Raw genomic sequence first — 13322 nt, 5'->3', positions numbered from 1 at the left:
CTCAAGCCATCCTTGGTGCGGATTTCTTGTGCACCAACTGTCACCTGGTCGATGTAAGGAACCGACAGTTAATCAATGCAGCCACGTTTCACTCTATCCCTTGCCACCGCGGTAACGCCATGTCGCGCACCGTCTCGTGTGCTTTCCCGACTTCGGATGAGTTCACTCGCCTGCTAGGCGAATTCCCAGACCTGACCAGACCCACCTTCTCCTCCATGGCCACGAAACATGGAGTCGAACACCACATCACTACTACTGGCCCCCCGGTCTACGCACGGGCCCGGCGCCTCGAACCTGGCAAGCTCGCGGCCGCGAAAGCAGAGTTCGCCACAATGGATTATTCGCCGGTCGAATAGTCCCTGGTCTTCGCCTCTCCACATTGTCCCGAAGCCTGGCGGCGGATGGCGGCCACGCGGCGACTATCGACGCCTAAACGACGCCACTACTCCTGATCGGTACCCGATCCCTCATATCCAGGATTTCTCTGCCCATTTGGCAGGAAATACCATTTTTTCCAAAGTCGACCTTGTCCGTGGCTACCACCAGGTCCCGGTGCACCCGCAAGACGTCCGGAAGACTGCAGTCATCACCCCATTCGGCCTTTTCGAATTTCTGCGGATGCCGTTTGGACTGAAGAACGCTGCCCAGGCTTTCCAGCGCCTGATGGACTCCGTCCTTCGGGACCTCCAGTTCATATTCGTCTACTGGGACGATATTCTCATCACCAGCCCTAACAAGGAGCAGCACATCTGTCATTTACGCACCCTTTTCCGGCGCCTCAGCCAACACGGCCTGATCATCAACCCGGCCAAGTGCCAGTTCGGCCTGCAACGAATTGATTTCCTGGGGCATCACATCACCTCGGAAGGAGCAGTTCCTTTGCAAACGAAGGTGGAGGCAGTAACATCTTTTCCACGCCCACAGAATATTAAGGCCCTGCAAGAATTCCTCGGAATGGTAAACTTTTACCACCGTTTTGTGCCTAAGGCAGCACTGCTCATGCAACCCCTATACGAGGCCCTCAAGGGCAAGTCTGGCAAGGATCCGGTAAGCTGGACGGTCGACATGGATCGTGCTTTCGCTGACACCAAAAGCGCCTTGGGCAACGCGACCATGCTGGCGCACCCGCTGCTAGGAGCCACCATCGCCCTCACCACCGACGCGTCAGACTACGCCATCGGCGCAGTACAGGAACAGTGGGTGAACGGAATGTGGCAACCGCTGGCGTTTTTCAGCCGTCAACTACGGCGGAACGAGCGAGCGTACAGTACCTTCGACCGGGAGTTGCTGGCTCTTTTTCTGGCCATCCGCCATTTCCGTTTTTTGTTGGAAGGACGTCCTTTCACTGCTTTTGTGGACCATAAGCCACTAACTTTCGCTATGGCCAAGACCGCCGAACCGTGGTCAGCCCGACAACAACGTCAGCTAACGTTTATCTCGGAATTCACTACAGATATTCAGCACGTGGCCGGTAAAGACAACCTGGTGGCAGATTGCCTCTCCCGCGCGACCGTTCATGCGGTCCAGCTTGGCATCGACTATGCCCTCATGGCCGCAGATCAAGCCTCGGATCTGGAGGTGCAGGCTTACCGAACTAGCCCCTCTAGCCTCCAAGTGGCCAATGTCAAATTCCATGTCGCAGGCACCACGCTACTTTGTGACGTCTCCGTAGGAGATCCTCGCCCTATCGTGCCGGTCGCCTGGCGCCGCAAAGTGTTTGATGCCATACACGGGTTGTCACACCCTGGAATGAAGGCCTCGCAAAGGCTGATGTCGTCCAAGTTCGTTTGGCGGGGCATGCATATGGATGTCCGTGACTGGGCCAACACCTGCGTGGTCTGCCAAAAGGCCAAGGTGCAGCATCACATCAAAGCTCCATTGGCCACCTTCGCTGTTCTGGAGCGACGGTTCGATCAGGTGAATGTGGACCTGGTGGGGCCACTTCCACCTTCCCATGGGTTTACACACATCCTAACGATGGTAGACCGCACCACTAGATGGCCAGAGGCAGTTCCCTTGTCATCCACTACTTCGGCAGACGTAGCCAGGGCGTTCATCTCCTCTTGGGTCGCCCGTTTCAGGGTACCTGTGGACATCTCTTCTGGTCGTGGACCGCAGTTTTCCTCTGAGCTCTGGAACGCAGTGGCTCAGGGGCTCGGCATCAAGCTACATCGCACCACAGCCTACCATCCACAGGCGAACGGCCTATGCAAACGATTTCACAGGTCGCTCAAAGCCACACTGAGGGCCAGCCTCCAAGGCGCTGGATGGGCGGACAGGTTACCATGGGTCCTGTTGGGTCTTCGCATGGCACCCAAGGAAGATCTTCAGTCGTCCTCGGCAGAGCTCGTCTATGGCCAGCTGCTATGCGTACCAGGGGATTTCCTTCCGACTCCAACAGAGCCATGGTCCGCATCCAACCAACTCATCAGCCACCAGGAGGCAGCCAGGTGTTTCGCACCAGTACCAACGTCGCAGCACGGCTTTCAGAGCTCACACGGCCCAGCAAAGCTGAAGAACGCCGAATATGTGTTCATCCGCCACGACGCTCATCGGGATCCGCTCAAGGCCCGTTACACTGGTCCTTTCCACATGCTAGAGGCAGGAGACAAAAGCTTCTCGGTGGATATTGGGGGTAAACCGGACCACATTTCGGTGGACCGTTTGAAACCGGCACACTTGGACCTTGACCATCCTGTCGAGACCGCACAGCCGCCAAGACATGGTCGACTGCCCACAGTTGCCGTGTCAGGACAAGCGCAACCACCTGACAGCCCGCCCGCCATCCAGCAGCTTCCACTTCAGGAGTACAGAAGTCGCTCTGACAGGCTTGTCAGACCTCCTCGCCGTTTGACTTTTTCCGTTAAAGACAATTCTGGGGGGGGCGCATGTGGCAGAGCCACTAAGGGACTCTGAACAACTGTACATAATTCCCTTTAACAATCTGTCAGCTACAGCCTGAACCTGTATCTTTGTATATACTGTTTGCATGTACAGAGCGCGGTCCCTTTAAGAGCGCGGACAAACGCGATGACGTCATGCCGTTAATCACGTGATCCTCCAACGGTGGGAAAAACGCAATGATGTCATGACGCCATCCACGGGACCGCCCTAGCAGTCCTCGTGGAGCCTCCGAACTGACTAGACCTGTTTTCGTAGTTCTCGTGCATTTGTTTGTTAAACTCAGTGGCCTAGAAATTCAGTTGGCGCCGCACCAGGGCTTTAGCGCTGGAAAGTTAGCGCCGGCGCTAAGTCCCCCTGCGCGCACCAAAGATTCAGTAGCGCTGCGCCCAAATGGCTGCCGGCGCTACTGAAGGGTGTTTGCGCCTGAAAACGGGCGCTACCTGCCGCATTGCGGCGCTATTCCGGCGCTGCGGCGCCCGATGCGGTGCGGCAGGCTCGGGAAGTGCAGGCCTCCTCCTTCAGTTAAGGAGGAGCTGCCTGCACCCGCCCGCTGGCCGGTAAAATCTTCACAAAAATGAGCCCGGCACCTCGGGGAAGTGCCGGGCTCGCAGCCCAGAAGCATCTGTTCCGCGGGGGGGGGGGTGGAGGAGTTCAGGGAGGGAGGTGCGGGCAGGCGGCCGGCAGGAAAGCGGCCGGCCGCCACGCGACCTTAATGCGCCGGCGCAAACTCCTGTAAGACTCGGTTGCCAGAGTCTTAGTTGCGGCTGCCACGGGCGAGGCGGCCGCAACTCAATTTCGGCGCTGGGGCCCGTCACCACGGCAACCGGGACGCTGCGCACACCGATGACGTCATCGGTGCCGGCGCAGCGCAACCGGTCTACCGCCGATGGTAGGGCCCCAGGGAATTTCTGAACCGGCTGTAAGTCCAGCGCAATGACCTCTAGCGCCGCAAAATGGGCGCAAAGCCCACTCAATTTCTAGGCCAGTTAGTTTTACATTAAACATCTTTTGATTGATCGCCTGAGTCGACCTCAGTCTTTTGATAGGAATTAGACATTCCTACAACATTAAATAAAACAGTGACATAATCAAATCAATGAGATTTTGGCCAATATAACTGTCTTGTGTTTCCAGAATCTAAGTTACATGCACTAGTAAAATGGCATCTTGGGCTGATTAATATTTAAGACAGATTGTATTTCTACACCACCCTCCCACCAAAGCTGTGCTTCTGATCTCAGCTGTTCAGACTTTTTCCAACAGAGAGGAAGGGAATAGCAGAGAAAAGTCATTCCAGCAAGCTCTCATGCACCTCCTAGTGGCTTGTTTTCAAGCAACACTGATGGAGATGTGGGCTCTTCTGGCTGCCATTTTGACTGGAAATGATGCACAATACCGACAAGGAGTAATGAAGAAAAATGTCTTTAAAAGAGGCAGGCTCCCCCTTGCCAACGAAAAGAAGAAATTATTTGATTCCTTCACTATTTAGCAAAATACCACAGCAATTTAATTGCTTCCATACATTTCCTGGAGTGTTTTCACTTATGGGTGTATTCAGGAAAACAAACATGAACACAATTAAGGACTACAGGAAAACTATGGGGAGTGACAGTGCAATATAGAGGAAAAGCATGATCAGGACACTGAAGTGATGCCAGACTGATAATCAGTTCCAAACTGCAAAAGTTTGGTTTTCTTGGGAGCCATATTCTCCTTTTATCAGAAGGACAAGGCAGTAGAGACCAAAGATTTCAAAGAGGGAATGAATAGAGTCCATTAACACCTGGGCAGTAGTAACCACCAGGCTCACAACTGCCTCCTACCCCCGGGCGACAACAGTAGCAAGCAAAGGACTGCGGGAGGGTAATGAGCAGTCATTGAGGGGTGGGTGGCTAGACGTTTTCAGGACAGGCCTGCTTTCACTTTTCCTTTTTATTTTTACAGAACCTGCAGTGAGTTGTTTTGCTTTATTCCTGGCCATACTCCAATTCCAACTGGATCATAAAAAGAAATGGTTTGGGTTGCCTTTTGACTATATAATTCCAAACTGTCCAGCTTTATTTTTTGCTGCTGATAAAATGTGACATTCTATTAATAACTCTTTGATTACTGGAAGATCTTTTCAACTCAAAACATCCATGCATGTCTTTCAAATAACAGTTTTGAAACCACAGTCCAGAGCTTTCTATTTTATTTTCTTGCAAGTTATTTTCTAATTTCTCCTTCATCATTACCTCGCTATTCTAAATACCAGTCCCTGGCTGAGAGGGTTGACTGAGAGAGGCTTGTTCAGGCAGACTCATTCTCCAAGTTCCCCTCCTTTTCTGGAGAAAAATCCCTGGCCTCTATTCATTCCCTCTTTGAAGTCTTTGGTCTCTACTTAGTGCCTCCCATGTGGCCTGCAATCCGCACGATTCACCCTAGCTTTCATTTTTACTGTCACAGTTAATTTGATTGTGTCGATCTGTAGGCTGGCATCAGCACACTAACCTCCTCATTGCTGCCTGATTTGAATTGAAATTCCTATACAAGGCCTACCGTAGTGTAACATCTGGTCCTCATTCCCATACGTGAATTTCTATAATGGACATACAACCGCAGAAAAAGCTGTGTTTAACAGATGGTAGCCGGCAGGCTTTCTGGCAGGCTTCCTAATGTACCAAGCATTTTGCTGAGTACACCCATCAGCCTTCTTCTGTACGATAACAAAATACTGCAGATGCTGGAAATCCAAAATAACAACAGAAAATGCTGGAAAAACTCAGCAGGCCAGGCAACATCCATGGAGAGAAAAAAGAGTCAACGTTTTGGGTCAAACCCTTTGTCAAGACTGGAAAGGCACAGGAAATGAAATAGATTAAAAGGCCGGGCTGGGAGAGAACAAAAGAAAAGTGAAGAGACATTCAAAACGAGACAAGATGGTGATAGGACTAGTGGAGACAAAAGACGGCTCTAGATTAGGTGTGAAATGCGCTGGCAGAATGGGAGACAGCTGCCATGTGGGAGAAAAAAGGGGGGGGGAAGGGCCAAAACAAAGGTGTGGATAAAAAATAAGTAAAAATGTAATGGGGGCCGAGGTTATGATCTGAAATTGTTGAACTCGATATTGAGTCCGGAAGGCTGTAAAGTGCCTAATCGGAAGATGAGGTGCTGTTCCTCGAGCTTGCGCTGAGCTTCCATGGAACAATGCAAGAGCCCGAGTACAGTGAGGTCTGAGTGGGAATGGGGCGGTGAATTAAAATGACAGGCGACCGGAAGCTCGGGGTCATCCTTATGGACTGAACGGAGGTGTTCCGCAAAGCAGTCACCCAATCTGCATTTGGTTTCCCCAATGTAGCCTGGCCTATCAAAGTCCTGAGCGGAGTCCTCTGCAGCAGAACTCGTGTGTGATCTCTGTATTGATTTCTTTGTGGGTTCAATGATGACACATTCATGAAAGAGAATGAGTTTTAATCTAAAGTCTGTTCAACTCTTTTTAACAGCTTTACAGGAGACATCATGCTAGTGATCCATCTAGAACGAAACTGAAACTAAACTAAACTGCTTGTCTCTCACATGACCTCTGCTGGTCAGGCATAAGTAATCAATACATGCAAACATGCTGGTAAGGCATCATAATCAAACAGGCAAACACCATCACTATTTGCTGATATCATTACATCTCCTTTTCTTAAAACAAAAGTATTTTACTTTTAACTAACAACATGTTTTCTTTGTATTAATCTGCATTTTAACTGTAACACTTAATGAACTTACATTATCATTATCATGATCAAGGTTTTTTAACCTTGCTTTGTGTGTTCACATGAAATATGTCAATACACTAGAACTTGAAGAAAGAATAAGATAACATTACTTCCTTCTATAACAATAGTCCTTAAATTTGCTCAATGAGTCTCTCAGGAGGCTTCACGTGTCTTGAGGATTTTCTGATTGATTGTCCTTGAATCTGAGTTGTTGCCTCAGATGATTGGTTCTCAGCTGTGTGATCAGGTTGTTCAACAGTATCAGTCTCTTGACCTGCTGTGGCTGGTCCCATGAGAAGATCTCGACGATTTCTTCTCAGAACAGCACCCTCATCTGTCTGAATGGTGTATGATCTTGGTTGAACTTCACTCAGGACAGTTCCTTTCTGAGTCCATATGTTTGTTTTGTCTTTGAACCTTACTTGGTCACCAGTGTGGAGTTCAGGTAGGTTTTGTGTTCCTCTGTCATAGTAGTACTTTTGCTTTTCTTTTTGTTGCTCTTTGAACTTCCTCACTTTCTCCCCCTCTTTTGTTTTCAGGAGGTTCTCCGGGATGGGTAGGTTTGACCTTAGCAGACGTCCCATCAGAAGTTGGGCTGGTGACATACCACACTCGAGCGGCGTTGTGCGGTATACAAGCATGCTCTGGTAGAAGTCAGTTCCACTGTCTTTTGCCTTGTACATGTCTTTTCACTGTCTGGACCGATTTTTCCACTAGTCCATTGGACTGTGGAAAGTGAGGACTTGACGTTGTGTGGACAAAGTCCCACTTTTTGGCAAAGTGTCGGAAACTTGCATTGTAAAACTGAGGTCCGTTGTCTGTGAAGACCTCGCTTGCCATGCCACGTCTGGAGAATATGGCTTTCATACATCTTATCACAGCATCTGCAGTGGTGGTGTACAGTCTACAAACCTCTGGATACAGGGAGTAATAGTCTGTGACTACAAGATAGTCCTTCCCTTGACATACGAATAGGTCAGCGCCTACCTTCTGGTAAGGTCTGTCTGGTGCTGGGTGTGGCTTTAGTGGTTCTACCGGATTGCTTGCTCGATATTTCAGGCATATTGTGCAGTTTGACACCTCATTTGTCACATCTTGGTTGATTCGTGGCCAGTACATCACCTGTCGTGCTCTTTTCTTACACTTTTCGATTCCCAGATGTCCTCCATGGATCCTTTTTAGCATCTCTCTTCTCAGACTCTTTGGGATAACTATTTTACCTCCTTTGTAGATGATGTCTTCGACCACTGATAGTTCCGCCCTGCAGTTCCAGTACTCTGCCATGTCAGGTGAGCAGTCTTGCTTCATGTTGAGCCATCCATCCAAGATGCTTTTTCTCAGTCGTCTCATTGTTTCATCTTTGTTCGTCTCAGTCTTTATGAGCTCCATTTTTGCATCTGCTATGGGCAGTGCACTTGTGATCATGTCCACGTAGGCGTTCACTTTTTCATCCATTGTGGTGTTTGCGGGTTCACTTGGGTCAACAGCTCTGGACAACGTGTCTGCTGTATACATCAGCTTACCCGGTGTGTACGCAACATTCAGTGTATAGCGTTGCAGCCTGATCATCATTCTTTGTATTCTAAGCGGACAGCTATTTAGTGGCTTTTGGAACAATGCAATCAAGGGCTTATGGTCAGTCTCTACACTGATTGCTTGTCCTGCCACAAACTGGTGAAATCTTTCACAGGCGTATGTGATGCTGAGCAGCTCCTTTTCTATTTGAGCATATCGCGTCTCCGCGTCTGTCATTGAGCGTGATGCATATGCAGTAGGTTGCCAGTAGTCATATTTTTGCAGAAGAACGGCACCGAGCCCACTCTGTGATGCATCTGATGATATCTTGATGGGTCTCGCTGGGTCATAAAACCTCAGAACTGGTTCCTCTGTGACCAGTTTCTTTAGATCGCTCCATGACTTCTCATGCTCATGATTCCATTCCCATTCTATGTTCTTTTCAGTTAGTCTTCTCAGTGGTGCCATCTTTTCTGAGAGGTTGGATATGAATTTCCCCATGTAGTTGATCATTCCATTAAACCTCTGCACATCCTTTTTGCATTGTGGCTTTGGCATATTCTCAATGGTGGACACCTTTCTGGGATCTGGTCTGATGCCCTCACTGCTAAGGATATCTCCCATGAATGTCAGTTCTGTCACCCCGAGCTGGCATTTCTCTCTATTCAGCTTCAGGTTTGTTTTCCTTGTTGCTTCCAGCACTTCTTTCAGTCTCTCGTCATGCTCAGTTCTCGTGGTTCCCCATACTATGATGTCATCCATTGATGTATCAACTCCCTCCAGGTGCTCATAGATCATATGGATAGTCTTGTGATACACTTCAGGAGCTGAGGCAATGCCAAATGGTAACCTTAGGAATCTGTATCTGCCAAATGGACTGTTGAACGTGCACAGTCTTGAGCTTGCTTCGTCCAGCTTCATCTGCCAAAATCCTGATGATGCATCTAACTTGCTGAAATATTTTGCATTTGCAAACTGTGCCATGATTTCCTCACGTGTAGGAAGCTTGAAGTGCTCTCTCTTTATTGCTCTGTTTAGATCTCTTGGATCCAGGCAAATTCTGAGCTTTCCATTCTTTTTGTCTACTACGACGAGGGAACTCACCCATTCAGTTGGCTCATCTATCTTCCGAATCACGTTCAGGCTTTCCATCCTGTCCAACTCTGCCTTCAGTTGCTTTTGAAGAGCAAACGGAACTTTTCTGCATGGATGTATGACCGTTGGCATACTTTTATCTACTCTGATCGTGTGTTTTCCTGGAATGCAGCCTAGACCCTTAAATAGGTCTTTGTACTCTTTCATGAGTTCATCATAGACTGTCTCTCCTTCGCTTTCCACAACGAGGACTCTCTTTACCAGGTTCAGTCTCTCACAGGCTTTTAAACCTAGTATGGCTTGCACCTCCTCTGGCACCACGATTAATGCTAACGTGTGCTCTCTGTCCTTGTGTGTCACTTTGACAATGCATCTTCCTTTCACTGGTATTTCAGTACCTGAGTATCCTGTCACTTTCACTTTGATTCCATGTATCTTTGGTCTGGGTCTAATTTTCTTAAAATCAGTCTCTGATATCACATTAACTTATGCTCCAGTATCCAATTTAAATGGAATGTGTATGTCATTCACTTTTAGTGTCAACATCCAGTCTCTTGCTTCTTTTTTGTTTTCAGACACAACCTCTACATAGAACTCCTCTATGTCGCTTTCATCTACTACATGGACCTTGCTTTGTTGCACTTGGTTCTTGCAGCAATGGGCATAATGGTTGTTTTTGTTGCAACTATTGCATGTTTTACCATATGCTGGACACTTTTTTGGTGGATGCTGTGTACCGCATCGACTACATGTCTTTCGATTGTCCCTTTAATTTTTGTTCGCTGGCCACGCCTCTTTTTTCACATTGGCGCTCTTTTTGTTAAACGGTTTATGTCCGTTCATTCTCACTGCATCCACGTTGCAGCTATTGTCACTGAACAGCTCCTTTGCCTGCAACTTCACAGTCTCTGTAGCCCTACACAGTGCTATGGCTTTTCCCAGGTCTAGATCTTGCTCTCTTAGCAGTCTTTCCCTTAGACCATTATCCGGAATACCACACACCAGTCTGTCTTTTATCAGCGAGTCTGTCAGTCCCCCAAATTCACATGATTTGCTTCTGTTTCTCAGTTCAGTCACATACTGATCAATAGTCTCACCCGTTTTCTGTACACATGTGAAAAATCTGTGCCTCTCAAACGTCATGTTACTTTTAGGTATGCAGTAGGCCTCAAACTGTTCCATTATTCTATCTAGCTTCATTTTGTCTCCATCAGCAGCGAATGTGAAGTTATTATACACCTCCAGCGCTTCATCACCCACGACATGTAAGAACAGTGACGATTTCTTTTTATTACCTTTCTCGTCAGCTCCGATTGCCGCTAAATACAATTCCAAACGTTGTTTGAATCTCCTCCAATTTTCAGCCACATTACCTGTCAACTGAAGCTTCGCCGGTGGGAGTAAACCTTCCATTTTTCACTTCGTTAGCTATTCTCTAATGGTAAGTAACGATGTTCTCTTTTGGCTTGCTAATCAGTGGAGAGTTGATTTAACTTCAGATTTTTCCTCTTCATCTCTTTCAATCACTTCTGACACCATGTATTGATTTCTTTGTGGGTTCAATGACGACACATTCATGAAAGAGAATGAGTTTTAATCTAAAGTCTGTTCAACTCTTTTTAACAGCTTTACCGGAGACATCATGCTAGTGATCCATCTAGAACAAAACTGAAACTAAACTAAACTGCTTGTCTCTCACATGACCTCTGCTGGTCAGGCATAAGTAATCAATACATGCAAACATGCTGGTAAGGCATCATAATCAAACAGGCAAACACCATCACTATTTGCTGATATCATTACAATCTCGCCCTTGCCCTCCGGCAAGCAGGCGCTATCCTTGTCATCAACAATGAGAGTTAACAAATGCCCCCTTTTAAAAGGGGCACAAACAAAAAACTGTAACTTATCAGTAAAACAAAACAAAGTAAAGTAAAATGTGGTTGGCCATGTCGATAATGCACTCCAGTCCCTCCAGTGCCCACCGGTCGCGGAAGACCTCAAGCGTACCGGCGGACACCGCGTGCTCCGGCCAGGGACACCCGGGCGCGAACATATCTGCGGAAGAGAGTCATGTTGCTCTTTGCAAACCATTAGACACCACAGGCCAATCAAATCCCCACAAAAACACCCAAGCAGCCATGTTGGGTTTGTACCTACAATAATTATAAATAAACATTACAGCTCCAACTGAAATCTTGCCTTTAATTAGTTTTTGAATTCTGTGGTTAAGGAAAACACAAAGCAGAGCAGGATAGAATTCATGTGAAAAAAAGTATAAGTGTATGCAAATCAAGTCAAAACAAAGCTCTGGAGTCGAAAGGAATATTTATGAACTAGAATAATATCAGAGAGGCTGAGAAGGAGCCTACAGAGGAAAAAGAAAGGCTTGGAGGCAGAGAGAGTAAACTGGGAGAGAACACTTCCAATCATGACATGCTGAGCAGTGCCCACCTGCAGCTCTGGGGAGAGGTAAGAGGCCAAAGCACACAAATCTGGAGCAATGCCACAGGAGATCAGCTAGTATCTTTAAATAAGTGTTTATATTTTACTGTTGCAGTGCAGCATCAGATATGATTGATGCACAACAAACACGTCCTCTAAGAATTTGTAAGTCTGTAGTACCTGGAGCAGCAGGTGTTGCAACGAGTAATATGAACAGTGGTTTACCCTACAGCTGAATGGATATTAGGCATTGATACAAGATGCAGAGGAGCTTGTGTTTGAATTAGGATGAAAACTTGTTCCAGATATACCTTTTTCACGTGACCACAATGTACAGGTAGAACTACATTACAAGTGAACACCTGTAAATAACTCAAACCTAGCCATGACATAAATCACAACATTATGATGCTAATCAGGGATATAAAAAGGCTAGCTATCGGGAAGTGAGAGTTTGTGAAATAACATACCTTATTTTAGAGAGCTATAGCTCCTATATAGAAGTTAAATAATAACATAATTGCAAAATACTGCGGATGCTGGAAATCTGAAATAACAACAGAAAATGCTGGAAATACTCAGCAGGCCAGGCAGCATCCGTGGAGAGAGAAACAGAGTTAACGTTTCAGGTCTGGGACCCTTCATCAGAACTGGAAAAAGCTGGAGATGTAACAGATATTAAGCAGGTGCAGAGACAGGGTGGGGGGGGGGAGTTAGGAGGGGAGGAAGGAGTAGAAAGAATATCCTGTACTTTTGTAAGAGGCAGGAAAGATAAAATATTGCAAATGGGAATGGCAAAAATCATACTGCATGAAAAATGGGGGCAGGGATAATTATCTGAAATTGTTGAACTCAATGTTGAGTCCGGCAGGCTATAAAGTGCCCAATCGAAAGATGAGGTGCTGTTCCTCGAGCTTACGTTGAGCTTCATTGGAACAATGCAATAGCCCGAGGACAGAGAGATCAGAGTGGGAGTGAAGCGGTGAATTAAAGTGACAGGTGACCGGAATCTCAGGGTCACCCGTACGGACTGAACGGAGGTGTTCCGCAAAGCGGTCGCCCAATTTGCGTTTGGTCTCCCCAATGTAGAGGAGACCGCATCGTGAGTAGCGAATACAGTATATTAAATTGCAAGAAGCACAAGTAAATCGCTGTTTCACCTGGAAGGGGTGTTTGGGGCCCTGGACAGTGGGAAGGGAGGAGGTAAAAGGGCATGTGTTGCATCTCCTGCGCTTGCATGGGAAGGTGCCAGGTGAAGGAGCAGGGCCGTTGGGGGTGATTGAGGAGTGGACCAGGGTGTCGCGGAGGGAGCGGTCCCTTCGGAATGCTGAAAGGGGAGATGAGGGGAAGATGTGTTTGGTGGTGGGATCACGTTGGAGGTGGCGGAAATGGCGGAGGATGATCCATTGAATGTGGAGGCTGGTGGGGTGAAAGGTGAGGACAAGGGGAACCCTATCGTGGTTCTGGGAGGGAGGGGCAGGGGTGAGAGCAGAAGTGCGGGAAATAGAACGGACACGGTCAAATCCGCGGTTGAGGAAAAAGGAAGACATGTCAGAAGCACTAGTATGGAAGGTGGCATCGTCAGAACAGACGCGGCGGAGACGGAGAAACTGGGAG

This window comes from Somniosus microcephalus, chromosome 6, assembly GCF_052327205.1.
Source record: "Somniosus microcephalus isolate GS21.2 chromosome 6, FLI_Smic_1.0, whole genome shotgun sequence".
NCBI lineage: Eukaryota > Metazoa > Chordata > Chondrichthyes > Squaliformes > Somniosidae > Somniosus > Somniosus microcephalus.
Note: the sequence above shows the minus strand (reverse complement) of the source record.